The 21,717-nt window shown below is 46.0% G+C and overlaps 1 protein-coding gene across 6 annotated transcripts in view; it reads right to left on the bottom strand.

Annotated features, from left to right (window-relative positions):
- SNX10 (sorting nexin 10) overlaps window positions 1–21,507 on the bottom strand; it is a 75,534-nt gene extending 54,027 nt beyond the window's left edge. The window contains exon 1 of one of the 6 annotated variants that reach the window (XM_014828771.3): window positions 21,235–21,507. The gene's annotated coding sequence lies outside the window, so the exon portion shown is untranslated. Of the gene's footprint in view, window positions 1–21,011 lie in introns of all 6 variants that reach the window. The other 5 variants (XM_044765683.2, XM_014828770.3, XM_070510664.1 and 2 more) reach the window with 5 other exon arrangements.
- Between the last annotated feature and the right edge of the window lie 210 nt (window positions 21,508–21,717).

Genomic DNA, 21,717 nt, shown 5'->3' with positions numbered 1-21,717 from the left:
TGCCCCAGACACTCCATTCTCCATACACTGAGAGGGACGGCCTCAGTGCAAAATTCAGATCAAACACCTCTCATGCATTAGACCCTCCCATGGCTTCCCACTGCAATAAGAACAAACTCCAGGTCCCTGCCATGACTTAGAAGCCCCGAGTGGTCTGGTCCCAGCCTGCCTTCCTGCTTCACCGCCTTCCACTCTCCTCTTCTTTATGCTGTGCCACCTGGCCTTCTCTCCATCTCATACACACCAACTTCATTCCATCCCAGGGCCTCTGCACTGGCTATTCCCTCTTTCGAGAATGTTTTTCCCTAGATCTTTTCTGGCTGTGTACTCAACTCAAATATCACCAAAATTATCTTTGTTCTAATACCTTAACTAAAGTTTCCTCCTGGAAGTCATTCGCTTTCCAATTCCACTGTTTTATTTTCTTTATGGCACTTAACACAGCCTGCATCTACATTATTTACTTGTTTATATGTATTTTTTCCCTGCAATGTGAGCCCCGAGAGGAGAGAGACTCTGCCTAGTTCACTGCTGCGCCCCAGTGCCTGGCACATCACAGCAGACAGGCACCAAATAACTGGAATGAATGAATGAAGAGAGAGCAGGTGAGTCACTACGAGAACAGATTTCTATTTAATGCTCAGAGTTGTATAAACCTTTTTTGTTATTCTGCAAAATGACCCACTGGTACTATTATGTGGAAATAGTAAAAGAAAATGTTCATTCAAGTACACATCATCAACACTACTAAGCACTATCACCTGAATTAACTTTGTGCTCCGTAGGACCCCCTAAATATGCAGGAAAAAACCTCTAGCAGTCTGAAATTCACAACAGGGGTCTCTAAATGGCACTTAGGTCCATGACCAAGTTTTTAATGGTCCACAGCAAAATGGGAAAAAGAAAACAATGCATTGAACTTCTTATAAACCCCAAATCTTTGAATTTAAAGGATTCTCCTTTATTCTTAGATTATGCCTTTCTTACTTTGGGGGTATCAAAATATTCTCTTTATAAAATGACAGGGATTGTGTCTGATAGTTTTGGGGAGGTTTTTATGTCTTTTACATAAAAGGAAAAAGTCAGCAATCCTGTACAAGACACCAAACCTTCTTTTTTAAATTTTAGTAATCCAAGAATGCCACAAATCTGTACCACTCTGCATTCTTCGCCCTCTTTCTCAAGTGTGGCCCTCGAAAGTTTTACTAGGCCCACAGTTGTACCAGCTCTAATCTGGTAGTACCTGCTGCCTGGAGAGCTTAAGAAAGATCTCGAGGCCTTGTCCACTCTGTGGGAAAGGGGCAAGATGGATCAATTAGTGACGTCTGCCGTGGGGGGGAGGGTGGAGAGGAGATGGGAGATGAGGAGGAGAGAGAGTGACATGAGCAATGCATAGGACAAAAACAGCCCCTCCCCTAAGACGTGTCAGAGCCCAGTATGGAAACCACTTGGTAAAGCAGAGCTGAAAAACTTAAGTGGCTTGTTCAGCCCCTTAACACAAGTTGTTGCTAAACACAGAGAAGTGGTGGACAATGAAGTCAGAGGGTGCCCAGCGGTCAGCCGGTCTCACTCACTACCTCCTGGGAGGGGTTCATTTCCTGCCTCAACAAAACCTTTAAGCTGTCAGTGCTGAATCCAGGGTCTGCAGTACACCTGGAAAGGGACCTGAGCCAAGGTGCTCTGGGCAGGAAAGGGCTCAGGGGAAGGAGTCACAAAACCGACCATATTAAACAAGCCAGTGGGAGTCTTTTTCAAAGAAAGCTACTCTTGTGATCTTGTTAGCGATTTCAAGTCCAAAGATTAACAGAATACCAAGAAGGAAAACAAGTGCAGGTGGCTAGGGGGCGGGAAGGAAACCCAGACTGGCTTTATTCCAGGAGCAGACTTGACATATTCAAGTTCTCTGTGAATACCTCTGGATTGAAGCAAAAGCCTAGATTTAAAAACTGTTACCTCCATAAGTGTGAAAAGGGTGAGAGAGCTGGGAGGATCATTGTGCGCAGGAACCCGCCCTGTCTAGACACGGGCTCTGGCGTGTGCTGCACTGCTGCTGTGCAGAAACAGAAAACAGCTACAAGACTGATTCCCTCTGAGTCAGGCCAGTGTTCACACTTCAACCCTGACCAGAATACGGGGTCACTAACCACAAAGTCTAGAACTCACACACCCTTTGACCCAGCATCACTACTTCCAGGAAGGGACCCTTGAGAAAGACCAGCACCCAGGTGCAAAGCCACATGGGTGAGGCTGCTCGCTGCAGCCGTGTTTATAACTGAAAAAGCAGAGAGAACCCAAAGACCCACTCATAAGGGAATCATTAAATAAAGTAAGACACATTCATGGAACACCTTGTAGTTGTTCAAAACAGAAGTGAAATCCATAAGGGCTGAAATGGATGGATGTCCATGATACACAAAGTGGAAACAACAAATTGCACAACAGTAGATAGTGTGGTTCTGCTGTTGAAGTGTGTACATATATGTGTATACACTTATGCTTGGAGGTGCACAGAAAGAGACTCCAGAAGGATACATGCCAAAGTGAATGCGACTGGGGTGGGGTAGGGGGACTGCCTTTTTTTACTTATACACTCCTGGACATTAACAACTTGTATTTTTTTCTATTTTTTTAAATATATTACTTTTGTGATTTGAAAATACAGATAAAATAAATATGTAGATACATAAAACAAATATAAATATATAAAATAAACACGAACCCCACAGTCATCTTTATAACTCTTTTACTAAATCAGGAACAATCAATTCCTAGCAAAGGAAACCAGGCCGGGAGCAGCAAATGCCCAACTTCCTCTCTCCAGCACTGTTTGATGTTCCTCCCACCCTTAGCAAACACATCAGGTTGTATTTTTATTCAGTTCTGATCAGTCAAAAACAAAATTATTTTTTTAAATGGTGAAGATTAGCCCTGAGCTAACATCTGTGCCACTCTTCCTGTACTTTGTATGTGAGACGTCTCCACGGCATGGCTGATGAGTGGAGTAGGTCCACACCCAGGATCCAAACACGTGAACCCTGGCCGCTGAAGCAGAGCACGTGGAACTTTAACCACTGGGCCACGGGGCCGAGCCCCAACACTTAATTTCTGAAGCAGGATTTACATTAGCAGAAAAACAAAACAAGAACTGCAGAGCAAATGCAGATGGTTCAGAAGCGAGCTCAGCCCAGTCCAACAGGCTCCATGTAAGTCCGAGGCGGTATCAGGCCCTGACAGCCAACAGCTTTATTGGCCAAAGGTCCTCGGAACCGGAAGAGGATCGCAAGTACAAACCTCGCCGTGCTGAGACACAGAAGCATCGTCGCCTTTGATGGAGGGGCAGCGTGGGCTCTTCATCAACCCAATTCACACATTCTTCATAATAAATCACTTTTCTGATTCATTTGGGTCGACTCTTTCCACTGTATATGGCTATCTCTGTTTTGATGATTTTCCTGCTATTTTAATCCGCTTTCTAACCCCCTCCTCGAATATCTTTTTTCTTAAAATACTTTAGGCAGAATCACGTGCTGTTCACAGTCTATTTTCTTAACACTCAACTATGAAACTGAAAGTAACTGGAAATAAAGGAAACTACACAACAAAAAATAGTTATTAAATCTCAGCCCTTCTTCACACGTCACTGTCCCAGGAAAAGGCCAAGGGTTTCAATGTATTTTAAACAAACCATAAAGCTGGGCTGGCCGGTGGCGCGGTAGTTAAGTGCACCTGTTCCACTCCAGCGGCCTGGGTTTCACGGGCCCAGATCCCGGGTGCGGACATGGCACCGCTTGGCACGCCATGCTGTGGTAGGTGTCCCACATATAAAGCAGAGGAAGATGGGCATGGATGTTAGCTCAGGGCCAGTCTTCCTCAGCAAAAAGAGGAAGATTGGCAGCAGATGTTAGCTCAGGGCCAATCTTCCTCAGCAAAAAGAGGACGATTGGCAGCAGATGTTAGCTCAGGGCTAATCTTCCTCAGCAAAAAGAGGACAATTGGCAGCAGATGTTAGCTCAGGGCTAATCTTCCTCCAAAAACAAAAAAATAAAAAAATAAACAAGCCATACAGCACCATCCCACATTATACTCATTCAGAATATAAAACATTAATCCAGTAGAAGCATCAAGTCCTTCACGAGAGTGGACTATCTTTTGAAAACATATCCATAGGCAAGCTATCTTGGTCTAACAAGACAAAAAGGAAATAACTTTTTAAAAAGAAAATTGTATTTGCTACCTGTCAAAAATTGAGGTTCTTAAGGGTTCAGGATTTGATCATCAGTCTAATGACAGGCTCGATTTCGCAGTGTTCTCTATTTTTATGCCCCAAGTGGACAATGAGCTTTAAAAGGAGAGAGAAGGTGGAGACAAGCCGGAGGTGGGGTTTTGATACACGAATATTCAGGAAAGAAGGGGAGAAAACAAACTTAGCCACATTGATTGGGCAGAGCCCAAAATTCATGTAAGGCCTAAATATTTAACCCTTTTCTAACATGCAGTCTTTACAGGTATATAATTCCTCCGAATATTCTTTTCAGAGAGTCCCAGAGATAGCAGGTCCCCCCAGGCTGGCAGAACAATTGTGAAAAGCCCAGTTAAGCAACCTCTTAACCAAGAAAAGTGCTTCAGGTGAAACAAGAGCCTTGGGGAGGAAAGACGTCAGTTTACAGGTTCTAACAAGATCAAGCGTCTACCAGACGAATAAATTCGAGAGATCTGCTGTACAACATGGTACCGATAGTGAATACTGGATTGCAGACTTAAAATTTTGTTCAAGAGGGCAGACCTCATGTTAAGTGTTCTTACCACAATAAAATAAAAATTTTTTAAAAATGATCAGGTACCTGCTAAGTGGTTTTCTTACTAGCCGTAAAGAAAGGACTGAGAGAGAAATTCCAGGATCCCTCAAATGCTGCAAACACAGATGCCCTTCATGCCTCTTCTACATACACACACACACCCCCAGCTGCTTGCACCTTTTACCAGTCAACTTCTACATCTTAATTCCTATGTGTGAGCTACATGTAAGATTTTAATGGAAATATTCGGCCCTTTCCTGAGAGAGGCAGCATAGTGTATAAAAGAAGAAAATGATGTTCTGTTCCCAACTCAGCTACCACGTGGGGTAGAGCTCGCAGTGTCTGTTTCCTCAGCTTTAAAACGGCACAGGGAAAGGAAGGGGCATTAAGCCACCACAGTGATCTCAAGGGCCCTGCATGAGTCTTGATGTGAAAATCTTAAGGGTTATGGGTGGGCTATACCTTGAACGAAGTGAATTCAAAGCCAGACTCACACACCACCACTGGCATCTTGAGCTTCCTCTGCATATAATTTTAGGCAACTCAAACTTCTTCACAACAGTCCTCAATCTCCAGTTACTCCTCCTGGTAACTATAATCAAGTCGACGGGGACCAAAGCTTCTGTCATTTGCTGCAACAGCCCGAGTTCCTCTCCTGTGCGCAGGACTGTGAAGCAGCCTCACGTCCAGGGTGCACACCTGGGGGCCAGGCTCACCTGCCGGGAGAGTGACTCCTCCCGGCCTCATTCTGAGAAAGCGCTCATGGGAAGACCAGGTGCCTGCACAACCCCACCCAGACGCCAGCGGTGAGCCCTGGCAGAGGAAAGAGGACCCCCACCATGTGATTAAAGGACAGGAAAAGCAAAGTGCTCTCAGATCTGCCCACCCACGTCCCAGAACCAAGGAGACCGAGAGCCAGGCTGCTGCATCCCGGGGAGGCCTTTGTCCTGGCAAACCAAAGGCCACCATTTAAAATCAGAACTCGGCCCTGTCACAGACATTACCATGAACCCGCAAGCTGTCATCACAGAAGCTTTTGTTATCTGTCCCCACAAGAGCAGGGCAGGCACGGTGTCTGTTTCATCACTAGTTTTTACTGGTAGCTTGGCACAGTACCTGCCCGTATGTAGGTACTCAGTGAGTATGTAATGGATGAATGAATGAATGGATAAATGAATGAATGAATGATATCCTAGTCACAACAACCCTCTGAGGCAGGGAAAGTGTTGTGATCTCTCCTTCACAGCTGAAAAGAGACACTTAATGGAGGTGATGACTTGCCCAAGGACAAACAGGCCAGGGCATTTTCTCCTACAACCATAATAAATCCACTCGTTATCACCTACCTGTCTCTTTGCACAATTTCCCTTTCAGATAACGTAGCAGAGAAGAGGCCTTGAAAGACTGACGCTCCATCATCTAAATTGTTAGGGCATACAAGCAGAAGTAAGAGGAGAGGCAGGAGCAGAAAGCTCTTGGGGGTGTGGGGAGAAAGGAAGGCTGGCTGGGGGTCCCCTATTTCAGGGACAGAACCCTGAGAGGCCCGGGACATCCCAGATTCAGCAAGAGGAATCTGAGCAGCTGTCAGGGACGAGGGATTTCCAAAAAGCAGAGGGAAGAGGCAGCTGGTCTGGAAAATCCAGATTCCCTTTCTGCTTAAAGGGCCCCCATCTCAGGATCTTTCTCTCCAAGAACCCAGAAGATGCTGGTAGCTCATCTGCTCAAGAACCAGCCGCCCATATTGAGAGGCCACAGGCCCCATGTGGCCAAGGCCAGAAAGGAGCTGGCTTCTGAAAGACAAGAGGGACAGGCCAGGTTCACCTCCAGGCCTAGCCATCAGCCTAGCCGCCAGAGCCACACAGTCAAGGTTTCTGCTCTCCTCTCTGCAGGGACACAGAAGAGGCCAAAAACTGGCTTTGAAGAAGCAGGTAACTATGAGTGTCCACACGGGAGAGCCAGCTATAGACACCAGAGTGTTCTCTCTCTAGGGACATTGAGCCCTGGTGACCTAGTACTGATAAGGTACTAGGCGGTGGCCCCTGAATCCAAATTCACCTGCAGGGTGGCACAGGGAGCACAGAGGGAGAATGAGGAGTAAGCATCTTGGCTAGAGGTCAGGGTGCTCAGGGTGAGGGGATAGGGAAGACAAGGCACGTGGGAAGAAGGTTCCGGAGTCAGGGCTCAGAAACTAAACCCACCTCCCCACATAAAGAAACCTGACCAGTGCCCTTACTGTATGTATTGTCATCTTACCTGCTGAATCCTCTAGGGCACTAAGTGGATACTCTTCAGTCCAGCTTCCCAGGCCAGCATCATCTGGCTCCACACTCCTAAAGAGCCATATTTTCTGCTCTCCACCCCCCAGTGCTCCCACCACTCAAGTGAGAGCCCTCCTCCTTCTCTCCTGGCAGCAGGCTGCTGTCCCCAGATGCCCCACCACCTTCCCCTGCCTCCCTCTGCCTTACCCATCCATTAGGGCAACATGTCAACAGCAAACGCTCCCACAGCCCCGAGGATGGTCGGGAACTACTCCAAGCCCTTTACACACAGTAACTTATTTACTCTACACAACAGCCCTTTGAGGAGGCATTATTAGTAGCCCCACTTTACAGAATAGAAAACTGAGGCACAGAGAAATTAAGTGGCTTTCTCAAGGCCCGTACAGCTAGTAAGCGGCAGAGCCAAGATTCAAACCCACCGTCAGCACCAGAGCCCTGCTCCCAACCAGCGAGCTGCACTGCCTCTCAGAGCACAGCTCAGACTGCCGCCTCCCCCTGAGTCTCCCCTGACCCCCGGAAGGCCAGCCCCTTGCAAATCTCCGTGCCACCTTCCACATTCACTCGGCGTGATGACCGCTAGGTTGTCTTCTCTCCCCTCCTAGATTAGAAAGCCCACAAGAGCAAGGCTTCGGGGTTACTTCTACTTCATCTTTGTATTCATTTCCTATTGCTGCTGCAACAAACTGCCAACAACTTAGTTGCTTAAAACCACACAAACGTATTATCTTACAGTTCTATAGTCAGAAATCCAACACAGATCTCTCTGGGCTAAAGTCAAGGCATCTGTAGGGCAGTGCTCCTTCTGGGGGCTCTGGGGAGAATCGGTTTCCTTGCCTTTTCCAGCTTCTAGAGGCCGCCTGCCTTCCTTGCTCATGGCCCCTTTCTCCACCTTCAAAACCAGCAACATATCATCTCTCTGACCTTCTTCTGTGGTCCCATCTCCCTCTGACCATCACCAGGAAGGGCTGTCTGCTTTTAAAGCCCATGTCATTAGACTGGGCTCACCTAGATAACCCAGGATAATCGCCCCATCTCAGGGCCCTTAACTGAATCGCATCTGCAAAGTCCCTTTTGCCACGCAAGGAAATATATCCACACATTCCAGGAATTAGGACGTGGACATCTTTGGGTGCCATTATTCTACCCACCACAATCTCTCTACATAAACCTTGAACACGGCGTTCCCCTGACAAGTATGGAACTGAATCCCCATCGTATTTCAGCCGCACCAGCCCCTAAATGCTTGATTATATGGCCCTTCCACTGGCCTCTGATTGTAGTGCACATTAGTCTTGTGTCCCCAAACTGACCAAGAATTCTTTGAAGGAAAGTGCCTCTGCTTTACAGAGCCCCAAACTGTGATAGTGATAGCACATGGTGAACACATAAAGATGTTTAATAACATGAGAATCAAACACAATGCTAATGAATCTATGGCACTGGGTTCAATCCCTACTTCAGTGACTATTTTATTTTCTATTTTTTGCTTTGTATTTTATTTTTATTAATTTTGTTTGTTTGGTTGTTTTTTGTGAGAAAGATTCTCTCTAACATCTGCCACCAATCTTTCTTTTTTTGCTTGAGGAAGATTAGCCCTGAGCTAACATCTGTACCAATCTTCCCCTATTTTGTATGTGGGATGCCACGACATCATGGCTTGATGGGTAGTATAGGTCCATGCCCAGGATCCAAACCCACAAATCCAGGCCACCAAAGTGGAGCATGCCTGACTTAACCATGACACCACGGGGCCAGCCCTTATTTTTATTAATTTTTAAAATTTAACACTTATTTCAAAATGTAAAAAATACAAGAGTGTGGAATAAAAACTCTCCCTCTTTCCCTGTGCTTGTTCTCTTTTTGTGGCTGCATACTATTCTACTGTATAGATACAGCATAATGCATTTCGCCAGCCCCCACTGATAGACACTCTCTTGCTATTATAAAGTGTTCAGTGAATATCTGTGGATTTATCTCAAGGATAAATTTCTATAAGTGGAATTTCTGAGTCAAGCAAGCCCATGTGAATTTTTTTTTTTCTGCTTTATCTTCCCAAACCCCCCGTACATAGTTGTGTATCTTAGTTGCAGGTCCTTCTACTTGTGGATGTGGGACGCCGCCTCAAGGTGGCCTGACAAGCGGTGCCATGTCTGCGCCTAGGATCTGAAGCCCATGTGAATTATTAACTAGGACAGATATTGACAAGATGCCCCCCAAAGGGAACTAATACACATTCCCCAAGTGCGTGTGCATGATTTCTGTTTTCCCACATCCTCCCTAATGTGGACGGTTTTCAAAAATTTTATCTTTGCTAATCCCAGATAGGTGAAATGTGGTGTATTTCAGTGTCATTTAATTGGTATTTTAAAAATTTTGTGTGAGGTCAAGTATTTTTCATATGTTTAAGAGCCATTAATTTATTTTATATGGATTGTCTGTTCATATCCTTTGACCATTTTCCTATAAAGTTCTTGTTCTTTTCATTATTGATTTGTAGGAGTTCTTTATGCATTAGGGAAATTAACCCTTAATACATAACATGAAGTACAAATGTATTTTTCCAGTTTGTAATCTGTCTTTTGTTTTGCTTAAGGGGGTTTTGCTATGCTGATTATTTTTAGGTAATGAATTTTATCAATCTTTTCCTCATAGCTTCCAGGTTTGGCACCATACTTAGAAAGCCCATTCTTATTGCAAAATCATAAAAATATTTTCCTTTGGAATATCCTAGAGACTAGTTATCTATGAGCAGTGAAAAGGTCTCTTCTATGGTCATGAATTACATCTTGGCCACAATGTGTTATTGGCCATAATGTACACAAAAAAATTTAATCTTTTTAAAGTAACTTTCATTTTCTGATACTCCACAGTTTATAAAGCACTGTCCCATGACAGTCAGTGAGGCACACAGCACAGGACTCATTTGCCTTATTTTACAGAAGAGGACACCAATACCCAGAGAGGTTAAACGCTACCCAAAGCCACACAGTTTGGTCCAGACTCAAACTGAGGACTCCAGAATGCCAGAAGTTGTTCCCTCCTCTCCCCTACACTGCCTCTCAACAAAAGGACAACATTTGAGGCCACCCCCATAGCCGAATGATTAAATTCGAATGCTCCACTTCGGTGGGTGGCCCAGGGTTTCGCCAGTTCAGATCCTGGGCACAGACATGGCATCATTCATCAAGCCATGCTGATGAGCATCCCACATAGCACAACCAGAAGGACCTACAACCAGAATATACAACTATATACTGGGAGGATTCAGGGAGATGAAAAAGAAGAAGAAGAAAAAAATAGATTGGCAACAGATGTTAGCTCAGGTGCCAATCCTTATTAAAAAAAAAAAGGACAACATCCAAATGCATTAAAATCTCAAAGGACATCTCCAAAGTCATTTCTAAATAAATTCAAAGGAATGTGAATAATAAATTTTCTATTCAAAAAACAGTATTTCTTTATTTAAGTGGGTCACTCAGTGATCCAGTCAAACAGTGACTCATCCTCAAACGCCCACGCCAATGTTCTCACCAACTGACAGAATTCCATGTTCCTACAGTGCGCCTATGTAACACTGCATAATGTAATTGAAAAGTAAGAGATGACAGTGTTCCAGACCCCAAGGCTGCTGAGTGGATCATGAAGAGCAGCGCTTCACAATTTGGGGAGGGGGAGAAGGTGAGGTATATCCAAATTACGGAGGGCTCTTTTCAAATCACATAGACCCCAGCCTTCCCCATCACCCACCCACAAGAGCCCCACCCGAGGAGCACACCACACATGCCCCGTAGAGTGTATTGATGATAGAAAGTTTTTGAAACCCACTGTTCTAGAGGAGAGGCTCTGTCTTTGAACAACCCCTATAAACCACACTCCCTTGGTTCTCCAACCAACCCCTTGTTGCAATTCTTCTGCACACTCTCTATGTCCCGTCACCCTAACCAGGTCAGTTCTGAAATTCCCACCTCAGGGTCTTTGTGCCTCTTGTTCCCTCTGATGCTCCCCTCATCTCCCCCACTCAACCCACCAACGTGGCTCCTTCCCATCCCGAAGGTCTTGGTTTAAATGCCACCTCCTCAGGGGTGCCTTCCCTGACCACCCACTAAAGCAAACTGCCCCAGCAAAGCTCTACCCTTTTACTTCCTCCTGCCAGCCCACCTCCTCTCGCTCATGGTGAATCATTCGCCTTGGGAATGCTTTTAGCCAGCAACAGCCCAGAATGGAATGTCTTGAAGGCCACAGGTCTTCCTCTCTTGTCTTCTAGCCTTCCTCCTGACCAAACTCCACTAGACTGTAGAGAATGAGATTGGGGACTAAGGTTAAAGCTATGCCATTGATAATCAAAAATAGCCATCAAACTAAAAATAACATTAACTATGTGCTAGACACTGTGCAAAGTTTGTAACATGAATTATCTCATCTAATCCTTGATAAACCCCAAGCCAAGTATTATTACCCCAATTTAAAAAATAAGGAAATAGTGCCCGAAGTAATGCAGCTAGTAAGTGAAGGAGCTGGGACCCGAACCCATGTAGCCAGACTCAGGAAAGCCCACACTCTTACTCACCACACAGTACCCTCTACATCTAACACAGCATCCAAGCTACCTCCTTAGATATAAATGCTTAAAACACAGCAATGAGTGGAGTTCTGCCTGTATACGAACCTGGGAAAAGCCAACAGCCAAACATCTGGAAACGACTTTCTCATCCTCCGAAAGGAGGTAATACTGAGAGAAGTGTAGTGCGTTCACATGACAGACCTCTGTAGGGTCATTAGCTATTAAAAAAACACCCTAATAATAACTAGAGGACAACGACAATTCAATTCAATAAGTAATCACTGAGAGCCTACTGTGTGATAGTTCTGAGTTTGGTGCTGACGAGGGGTATTTTTTTAATGGTTAAGAAACATTCCCTGAGTTCTAAGACCCAAAGATGCCCAGACATGGATATGAAACAGTTCACTTGTAAAGCAAAGCTCACTGTATGTGCCAAAAGAAAGAGCAGATGACAGGGCCACAGGAAGGAAGAGAACAGAGAGGGAGAGGCTTCAGGGAGAAGGTAGGACTTGACAAGGCCTCAATGCTTGCATTAGGACAAGCAGAGAAAACAGGGCCAGCCTGGGGTAGTTAAGAAGAAGTACCACTTTGGGGAGCTCTAGGAGTCCAGCCCCCCAGGAGTGAAGGGCCTGCGCTGGCAAAATATCACAAGGAGGTAAGTGTGGAAAGGCTCTGATGGGCATTCTAAGATGGGGAAGTCCCTGAATGAAGAGAGGAGAAATACAGACTTCTATCCTGTTAGAAGGCAGGAATGTCCTAAGTGGAAGCCTGACATGATGGCAGTGACTCATCTGGGAATGGGGTGGAGGATGGAGTGACAGGGAGAGAAATCACAGGCAGGGAGCTTCATCAGGGGCCTGCTGGGAAGCACCAGCCAGCAGCAGAGATCACTCAAGGTGGGCAGGGCAATAGAGAAACAGAGCCCAGAGGATTCTGGAAGCAGTGAAATTATTCTGTATGATACTGTAATGGTGGACACGTCACACATTTGCCAAAACCCATAGAGTGTACAACACCATGAGCGAACCTCAATGTAAAGTGTGGACTTTGGGTGATAATCAGTGCCAGCATAGATTCATGGACTGTAAGAACACATGTGCCATTCCGATGCCGAGGTTGATCATAGGGGAGGGGAGGCAGGCAGTGTATAAGCTCTCTGTACTTTCCCTCAATTTTGCTGTGAAACTGCTCTAAAAAATCAAGTCTATTTAAAATATATATAATGAGAGGGGCTGGCCCCGTGGCCGTGTGGTTAAGTTCTCGCACTCCTCTGCAGGCGGTCCAGTGTTTCGTTGGTTCGAGTCCTTGGCGCGGACATGGCACTGCTCATCAAACCACGCTGAGGCAGTGTCCCAACATGCCACAACTAGAAGGACCCACAACAAAGAATATACAACTATGTACCAGGGGGCTTTGGGGAGAAAAAGGAAAAAATAAAATAAAATCTCAAAAATAAATAAAATAAAATAAAAAATATATATATAATGAGAAAAATTTGGAAACAGGGCATGATGGGGAAAAGGGAACCAAGGGTGACTCACTGGCCAGGTGACTGGAAGACCCAGGTCACCAGCAGAACGAGGAAGTTGGAATGTGGGGGGGGCCTGTTTTTAGAGGTAAGAGAGAAAGCAGGTGAGTTCAATTAGGAAGAAGCTGGGATGATGTAGGACATCCACACGGACCAGTCTCCACACATTTGGAGAACATTTGGGGGCTGAGATAAGAAAAGGGTACAGGTACGCAAATTAGAGACAAAAGTCGGCATTAAATGTTCCTCTTCTAAGCTGAGGGATAAATTCTTTTTCAAAAAGGAAAAGCCTTGCAACACACTGGAAATAACAACCTTTCCACCAAGCTTGCCGCCTCTGTCACAAAGAATTGCCGCCAAGGAGGCAATTTCAGTTATTCTCGAGAACAGCAGCACCACAAATTGTGATCTACTGGTCCAGTTCCAATCTGCCCAAGGAGACATCAGTCCAGACATGAAGACTGGAGGGTAACCTGAGGACCAGCAAGAAGGGGGATTTCACTTTGGGGCGAGGAGTGTCCCCCTAAAAGGAGCAGGAAGAGAATGGGAAAAGCAGTATAGTTGTTCAACACCAAACAGCCTGGCTGGGAACTCTTATTCTGCCCTGTGCCGAGGGAAATTATTTAACCTCTCTGTGCCTCAGTTGCCTGATCTGTAAAAAGAGGATAACTTCCTACCTCATAAATCTGCTGTGAAGACCACATGAGGGAACGTGGAGGCATGGGCCTGGAGTGCAGTGTGTCAGTTGCTGTCACCATTCACTATCTGCCCTAGACTTTTCCAAGACACCCAAGGGGAAAATGCTGAGGTCTCTTCCTCATGATCACAGATTCCTTTAAAAAGATTTTTCTCTTCAAGTCTGTTTTGTCAGAAGGGATAGTAACCTTTACAGGAGTGGAAGATTTTAAACCTATATGCTCCGAAATTTAGCCCACGCATGTAAAACGCACACCTTGGCCATTCCCTGGGGCAAATCATTTACCCGTGGATGTCCAGTGCCTGGCCTGGATCCAAGAAGGCTAAGATAAGACATACAGAAAGTCCTTTTACAAGGGAGTAAAATGCCAAAATTCCTTAAACTATTTGCCCGAAGTACCGACTGTAAGCCAAGGGCACGTGACAGGTGTCTGTCGACAGACTCAGTTTGGCAAACTTCTCAAAACAAAGGTCACAGTTTTTCAAGGTTTCCCAACTGTCAGGGAAATGAGTCAACTAGAAAAAGCCGGCATCCGGTCTGCCCTTCCTTGGCATCATTAAATTGATTTCCTGGTGTAAGAATTTTCATGTGCGTTTGGGCAGAAGGAGCCTAGACTCTCAGAGTCTGATCATCCATAGACGGCTGATACAAAGGCTCCGTGTCTCCCACTCTAAGACGCCAGAACCCAGAGTATGGTAACACCACCCCCCAACCCAGGCGGCGACCTGGGGTGCTGGGGGAACAACTGCCTTCTCCCCAGCTCCTCCAAATGCCACTCCACATTAAGAAGGGCTGCTGTGTCAGTAAGAAAGGGAAGATAACTATCACGTAACAGAAAATTCTTTTTTGTGTGTTTGTATTTATAATTTCTAAGGACCATAGACTCCCCACATGTAAAGCCCCTTGTTCTGCTCCACACTTTGAATGCCTTGGGTTTCTAAGTTTGAGAGAGGAAGGGTGGAGTATCCACAGCCATAGAGGGAAAAGACTCTGGCTCACGTGGCTCTCAGGGGAAAGTGAGGAGGGGGGAGGGGCAGGGCTGAGAGGAGAAGAGAGAGACCCAGGAGCCGGTGGAAGGTCAGGAGCCCCGCACAGGGACTTCTCCACCAACCTAGCAAAGTCCACCGATCCAGCAAGCACATGGTGGGGTGGATCTCTCCAGCAGTGAGGGGGTTACCCCATCACTATGTCAGGGCTGACACCACGGTGAAAGAGAAAGAACCCTCCCCTGCCACTCCCTGGGGAATTAGCAAAGAACCTGGGAGGGCGAGGAATTCCCCGGGCCATGGGCCTGTCGGTTCTCACCAAGGTTAATTAGTTCTCTAACGAAGAGGAGGCCCCCAGATGACACCTGGGTTAAAAGAGAATGTGTCTTTCTTCCCCAAAACTAGTAAAACATAGTCTGATTTTACTATTTAATATCTAAACACCACATTGAAAAGCAAAGAAGGAAGGGACAGCCACCCCCATTTTGCTTGCACTTTGCAGGTCTTACAGGGCATCTGAGTTGTACCAGTGAAAGGCGACAAACTAGGACTGAAACAACCAAGCGGCAGTGGACAATGCGGCTGTGCCTCCCCCAGACACACCCCCAGTGCTTTGAAACTGGTCCCCAGAAGGTCATGCTCATGCATGTGAACCCCACTCTGACCCTCTCCTACCCACCCCACTCACGGCCATAGCATCAGTCTCAGCAGTGTATAGCGACAATCCAGTCCACATGGCAGGGCTGAGCAAACCGAGGGAGCGACATGCTCCAATTTACGTTCTTTAAAAGATTGCTCTGGCCGCCTTTGGGAAATCGGGCTGCAGGGGAGCAAAGCGGGACGAGAGACTTGATCCGAAGCTAACACGAAAGCGCCTTACAGCAGCCTGAGTTAACTGAGTTGGCAGGCGGACAGAATGGGACAATCAACCACAACCTTGAGATGGCTCAGGTGTGGATGAAGACGAGAAAGGGCTCCCAGGTTTCTGACCCGGACAAATGAGTGGATGGCAGTAAGAATATATTCAGATAGGGAAGGCTGGAGGAGAAGCTGTTGGGAGGGAGAGTGGGGAGCAGAGGAGGAATGACCAAGAAGCCAAAGAAGCTCAAGTTTCCAAGCCCGCATCTGCCCAGACGGCCCCTGTGGTCCTCACCTCACTTTGCATTCACAATGCTGTGTTCTTTTTCTTAAAGAGGGCCCCTAAACTGTCTACGTGGTAGACCCTACAAAACTGGGGAGAGGATGATCAACAACTTTGGGCAAGTTAATTTAAATGTCTGGGACACATCCAAGGAGCTACAGTCAAATCCCACGTTAAATGTATAAACCTATAGCTCACAGGAGAGGGCTGTGGACATGTGCATCAAGGAATTAGTGGTTTAAACCACGGAATATATTTCTTAAGTGCAGTTTTTAACTGCACAGGTGGATAATATGAGACCTGGACTGTCAAAGCCAGAAAGCCCAAATTAGACATTTCCTGGGGCGGGGTATGCTGAGAAAATACCAAGGAAAGGGTAACAGAACTAGTTTTGCGCTACATTCAGGAAACAAAACTGAGAGATGAATGCTGATATTTTTTTAAATGCTTAATGACCACATAATACAGGGTAAATGAACTTCTGAACTGAGCGATTTTCTTGCTATATACTATTCTTGCCTTCAAGAATGGAGGCTGGGGCAAATCTTTGGAACAACTAGGAAAGCATGGCTGAGAAAAGTCGCCTGGAAATCCAGAGGACTGGGTCCTCCACACCAGGAGGCAGGACGGCCCTGTTAACACTTCAAGTCATTTTATGTCATTTTTTTTTATCACAGGCATTCTTAAGTATTGCTTTTTTTCAGTACTAGCTACTCATTATCTTGAAAAAATAAAAGATTTATTGTTTTGGCACTTTTTTTGTAAGTTTAAAATTATTTCAAAATTTAAAAGTTTAAAAAAAATAGGAATCTAATGGTGAAATCCTCCATGCTATCATTCCCCTTCTAATTCCACCCCCCAAAGGTAATACAGGTAGCGGCACATCCTTCCAGACTCTTTTTTTTTTCTTTCAGAAAATAAGATCATGCTATACCCACTGCTCTGCGTTTTGCTTTCATTTCCTAATATATTATAGACATTCTCCATATCAGTTCATTTATAGCAACTTCCTCCTTTGTTCAAGTAGGCAAGTATTTTTGAGGGACAAAGTCCTAGAAATGGAACTGATGCATCAGAAAGAATGCAAATTTTTGAATGTTATAAATACTGCCAAAGTGCCTTCCCAAAATGTTGTACCAATTATACTCCCCCCGAAAGTATCTGGTGACAAGCTACTTTCTCACACCCTCACCAATACTGAATGTTATCAACCTAAGCCAAAATAGTTGCATAGATGTTTTTAATCCATGGTTATCAGATTATTAATGAGGTTAAGCATTTTTATATACATATATTACCTACTGACAGCCTTTGCCCATATTTCCATTGGATTATTTTTTTTCCTATTGATTCCTAAGAGTTCATGTCTATTATAAATATTGCAACTATTTGTTTTACTACTTTGCCATCTGCCTTTTAAGTTTGTGTGTGGCATCTTTTTCCTTATAGAAATATAATGTTTCATGAAGTTCAGTCACTATTTTCCTTTAGGTTTTCTGAGTTTCACTAAACCTGGTGAGGTCTTTCCTACTCCAGAGTTATTTTTTAAAAACATCTTATATATGTATATATTTTAATATCTGTAATTTTGGTTTTGACATTTAATCTTTAATCTAAATAGAATTTACTTTTGTGAATGGTGTGAGGCATAGACCTCATTTTTTCCTGAATGGACAGCCAACTGTCCCCACACTTGACCACGGTCAGTTTTATCGTACACTCAGTTCCTATCTTTACAATGCAACCATTTCTGGACTTCTGTTCCCAGTCCTACGTGACATATTTTCATGTCAGACTGAACAATACATTTCAAAATGTATTGCCTATTAGTACAAATCTGTTTTTCTAGGTAAACGGTATCAGTTTGTAAAAATTAAGTGGAAGTTAAAAGGCTGCCTAAACTACTAAAGGTCTCATAACCTATTAGTCTTCTGTAGTCACTGGAGCATCAACCATCGGCCAGGAAGCGTACTGCCCAGTGATTCGCACACTACACAAGAAAGTTCAGACTTCATGGAATTTTGTTTGAATTTACAAATCTCTCGGCAAAAACTTTCCAACACTACAATTCTACCAAGAGGCCAGAATGCCCCTCTTGTGCCTCAACTAACGCATGTTCTGAATCTTTCCTCATCTTCTCCCCAATTTTTATCCTCCTGGCTCATATATTCCAGAGTTGTGGATTATGATCCTAAATCATAGTAAAGTGGTTCCGCGAACAAGATGACATGCCAAAGGATGTTGTCGTTTGACAGCCATGTCCAGGAAGCTTTGCTGGTCTCTCACACACTGTGGCAGCCTAGTGGGAGAGTCGGGAGTCTTCTGGCATTTCATAACTTATTCACTTGGCACCATTTATTCTAAAGGGAAATACTGGGGTATGATGGAAAGAATGTGAGACTGGAAGTCAGAAGACCTGTATTTTAGTCCTCTTTCGACTTCTAATTAGCTCTGTAGTTCAAATTAAGTTCTTCTGCCTCTCCACTGGGCTTCAGTTGCCTCATTTGTAAAATGAGATTACTGGAATAGAACAGTCATTATCGACCTCTCTTTCCACTATCGGTGACCCCTTAAGAATCTAAAGTAAGCTGTGGATTCTCTCCCCCAGGAAAAACGCTCTTTTGCACAAGAATGAAATCATACATTGTCAGGGGGTTCACAGGCTCCCTAAAGCCCACCTCTGTATTCCCAAGGTCAAGACCACTGAGAGCTACCGCAAGCTTTCAAAAATAACAGCGAATACAACAGAAACGTATACAGAATCACAAAACCTTAAGCAAAGTTGCATCATTTACAGAACTAAAAGCATCCCCTCTGCAGAGACTGGGAGGAGGGAGTGGCTACTCAGGGAGAAACAAACGAAAGTGCCAATTCAGAGTCGCCCTTGATGGAGGCCTGGCTGTGCCCTTTATATACCTCCATGGGGGAGTGGCAGACAGCACTCACTCCAGAGCCGGGCTGCCTAGTGCAAATCTTGGCTCCATCATTTACTACTTGTCTGACTTACGCTCTATGCCTCAGTTTCTTCATTTAAAAAAAAAATAGGGTGGGGGATAAAAACAGGACCTATCTCAAGGATTGTTAATATCCCTAGGGTCCTTGAAATAGGGCCTGACACACACTAAGCCCTAAATAACTATTAGCTATGACAGAAATCTGAGACACATTTGCTGGGCAGTTAAAATTTTCAGGTGAGAGTTTAGAGAAGTCACAAATATCTTGATGCCTTAGTTTTCCCAGATGTAAATAGGATCTGCTTCATCAGTTAGCTGTGAGGATTGAGACAGCCACATAAAAACTCTTTTCACAATGCCAAGTGCATAATAAGTGTTCAATAAATGTCAGCTATTATTACCAATTCTGGGAGACAAGGATTTTCACTACCTTTTTAATTTCTCAATAAAGGATAAATCAGACTTAGAGAGGTTAAGTGCCCTCCTGATAGTTCCTAGGTGCCAAGATTTCAACTGCCAGGAGTCTGAAACCAGTTGTAACCACTACCTCGTACAGTCTCTTATTTGAACAGGGCTGAGAGAACAGAAAAGCTGATTCATACCTACTAGACTACCAAGAGAAAGAAAGAGGTCGGTGATAACAGTCCAAAATTTGGGGTATTCTCCATGGAGGTCAACCACAACTTTGGCCAAAAGCCCTTCTTTGCCACTCTTAGAAATGAAAGTCTGAAAAGGCTGGACCCTGGGCCAACCAATTCTAAGCCCTTCACCAGTGGTAGTTAAACCACAGCCCAGACACCAAAAGGAAAAAGAAGCCATTTCCCACAATAGCATAACTAACAAAGTGAACCCTTTAAAATGAAAGTAGAGACCCTAGGGCTGAGAAAAGATATCAAGAGTGCTCCAAAGTCACGGAAAATTGCTGTAGGAGAACACAAACGTTAGTCTTTAATTAATACACTTTTATTTGGAAAAGAATGAAGGCGTTTATTGCTATTTTTCGGATACCAAGCTCCAGGAGGCCTTCCAAGAAGTAAAAGAAGAGAAAGTTGATACCACAACCCACAGTGGTCGGGAGAGAAGCAGGCTGCCAGTCAAGAGAACCCTGATGATGAGCAAGTCCCCACTCTTTCAACATCCATCTCCTTACTAGTGTAATAGTAAGGTCGGAAGTGAGAATGCAACGGGCTAGCAGAAGAAACAGGACGATCAGTTAAACACAAGCCAGTGCTAATCACGTTACTTCACATCTTCATGTCCTTACAGGTATTTTATTTTTGTATATTCCAAATAGCCCCATTAGTCAATCTTAAATCTACCATTCCTTAAAAAGAAAAAAAGAAAAAGCCTTAGGAATAGGTATCACCGGAAGCGATGGACGAGGAGGCTGGAGCCTTCACCTCTCCTCACCTCCGCCGTGGGACTGAGGAGCCAACCCACCTCACCCCCCGGCCCAGCGTAGAGGAGAGAGTCTACACCGGCCGCCCGTCCCCGGCGGTGGGGAGAACTCTGCAGCAGCAGTCAGCAGCCCACCAGAATCGAGGCGTTCCTTCTGCTCCCGTCTGGGTGAATAACTGCCCTCCAGGGCCTCAGTTTCCCTGTCCTACAGGATCACGGGAAGGCCTCCTTCCTGCTCTAAATTGCTAATTCCATTATTCTTACAGGAAAACGCGTCTTGTAGAAATAGACGCCCTTCCTTTCAAGCATGCTCTACGTCCCCGTGGCCATGCCCCTCAACAACCCGCATGTATGATGCATCAGAACTGGCAATCAGGCTGTTGCTTTCACGTGGTACCAAACCTGGTAATCCCTCAACGTGGATTTTCTCTTGGGCCTTTTCCCTCAATCGCACAATTCCACGAAAAACCCCTGCCCACCCCTCCCGATTTCTAAACTCAAAGCTACCCTTTCATGAATAAAAAACATACCCGGCCTCGCGTAAGGTGCCACAGCACCTTTTCCGGCATCCAGGGTTCCATCTCTGCCCCACCCTCTCCCCGGGGTGTCTCTTTAGCCGTGACCCCCCTGGATCAATATGTTCCATGCCCTCCCCTGGCAAGCAAACCGACCATTTCGTCCTCCCCCGCACACCTCGGCTGCAAAGGAGGCAGCTCCCGGCTCCGCTCCCGGGAGACGCAGACCTCTTCCCAGCTCGCAGGGAGCGGCAACTGGGCGCAGCGGGAAGGGCCCCGTGCCCCTGGAAAGGAAAGGGCGGCCGGCTCGCCCCCCGGTGGCGGTCCTCACCCCCGGCAGCGCGGAGAAGGCCTCCCCAGCCGGTCTCCTGTCACTTACGGGCGACTCCTCCGGGCAGAGCCGAGCAGCTCACGGCCAGCGCGCAGGCGGGCGGCGGAGTTTGCTGACTCAAAGGCGCGGCGGCGAGCGCCCAGGAGCGCCCCCGAGCGCAGCCCCGCGCTCCTCGCGCACGTCACGGTCCCGCGCCCGCGCCCGCGCCCAGCAGGTCGCCCGGCCTCCCGCTGCCGCCGCCGCAGCCACCAGCACAGGTGCGGCCCCGCGTCCCTGGCCGCGCCAGCCCTCCGCCCAAGGAAGCCGAGGCGGCCCCGCAGCCGGCCGCTGGGGGGCGCCGGGGCGCTCCGGAACCCGGATACAGCCTCCCGCGGCCGCAGATCGGGCTGGAGGGGAAGTAGCCGCACGTGTCCAGTCGCCGAGCTAAGATGTGCAAGCGGCACCCTTTGGAATCAGCCCTTGAAAGCCACCTTGAGCTTGCTAACCCCGCCCCCTTAGTTATGGGGAGGATTGCTGAAGGGAGAGAGCGCT

The sequence above is a fragment of the Equus asinus genome, chromosome 1 (genome assembly GCF_041296235.1).
Source record: "Equus asinus isolate D_3611 breed Donkey chromosome 1, EquAss-T2T_v2, whole genome shotgun sequence".
Taxonomy (NCBI): domain Eukaryota; kingdom Metazoa; phylum Chordata; class Mammalia; order Perissodactyla; family Equidae; genus Equus; species Equus asinus.
The sequence above is the reverse complement of the archived record's forward strand: the minus strand, read 5'-3'. Positions and strand labels throughout refer to the sequence as shown.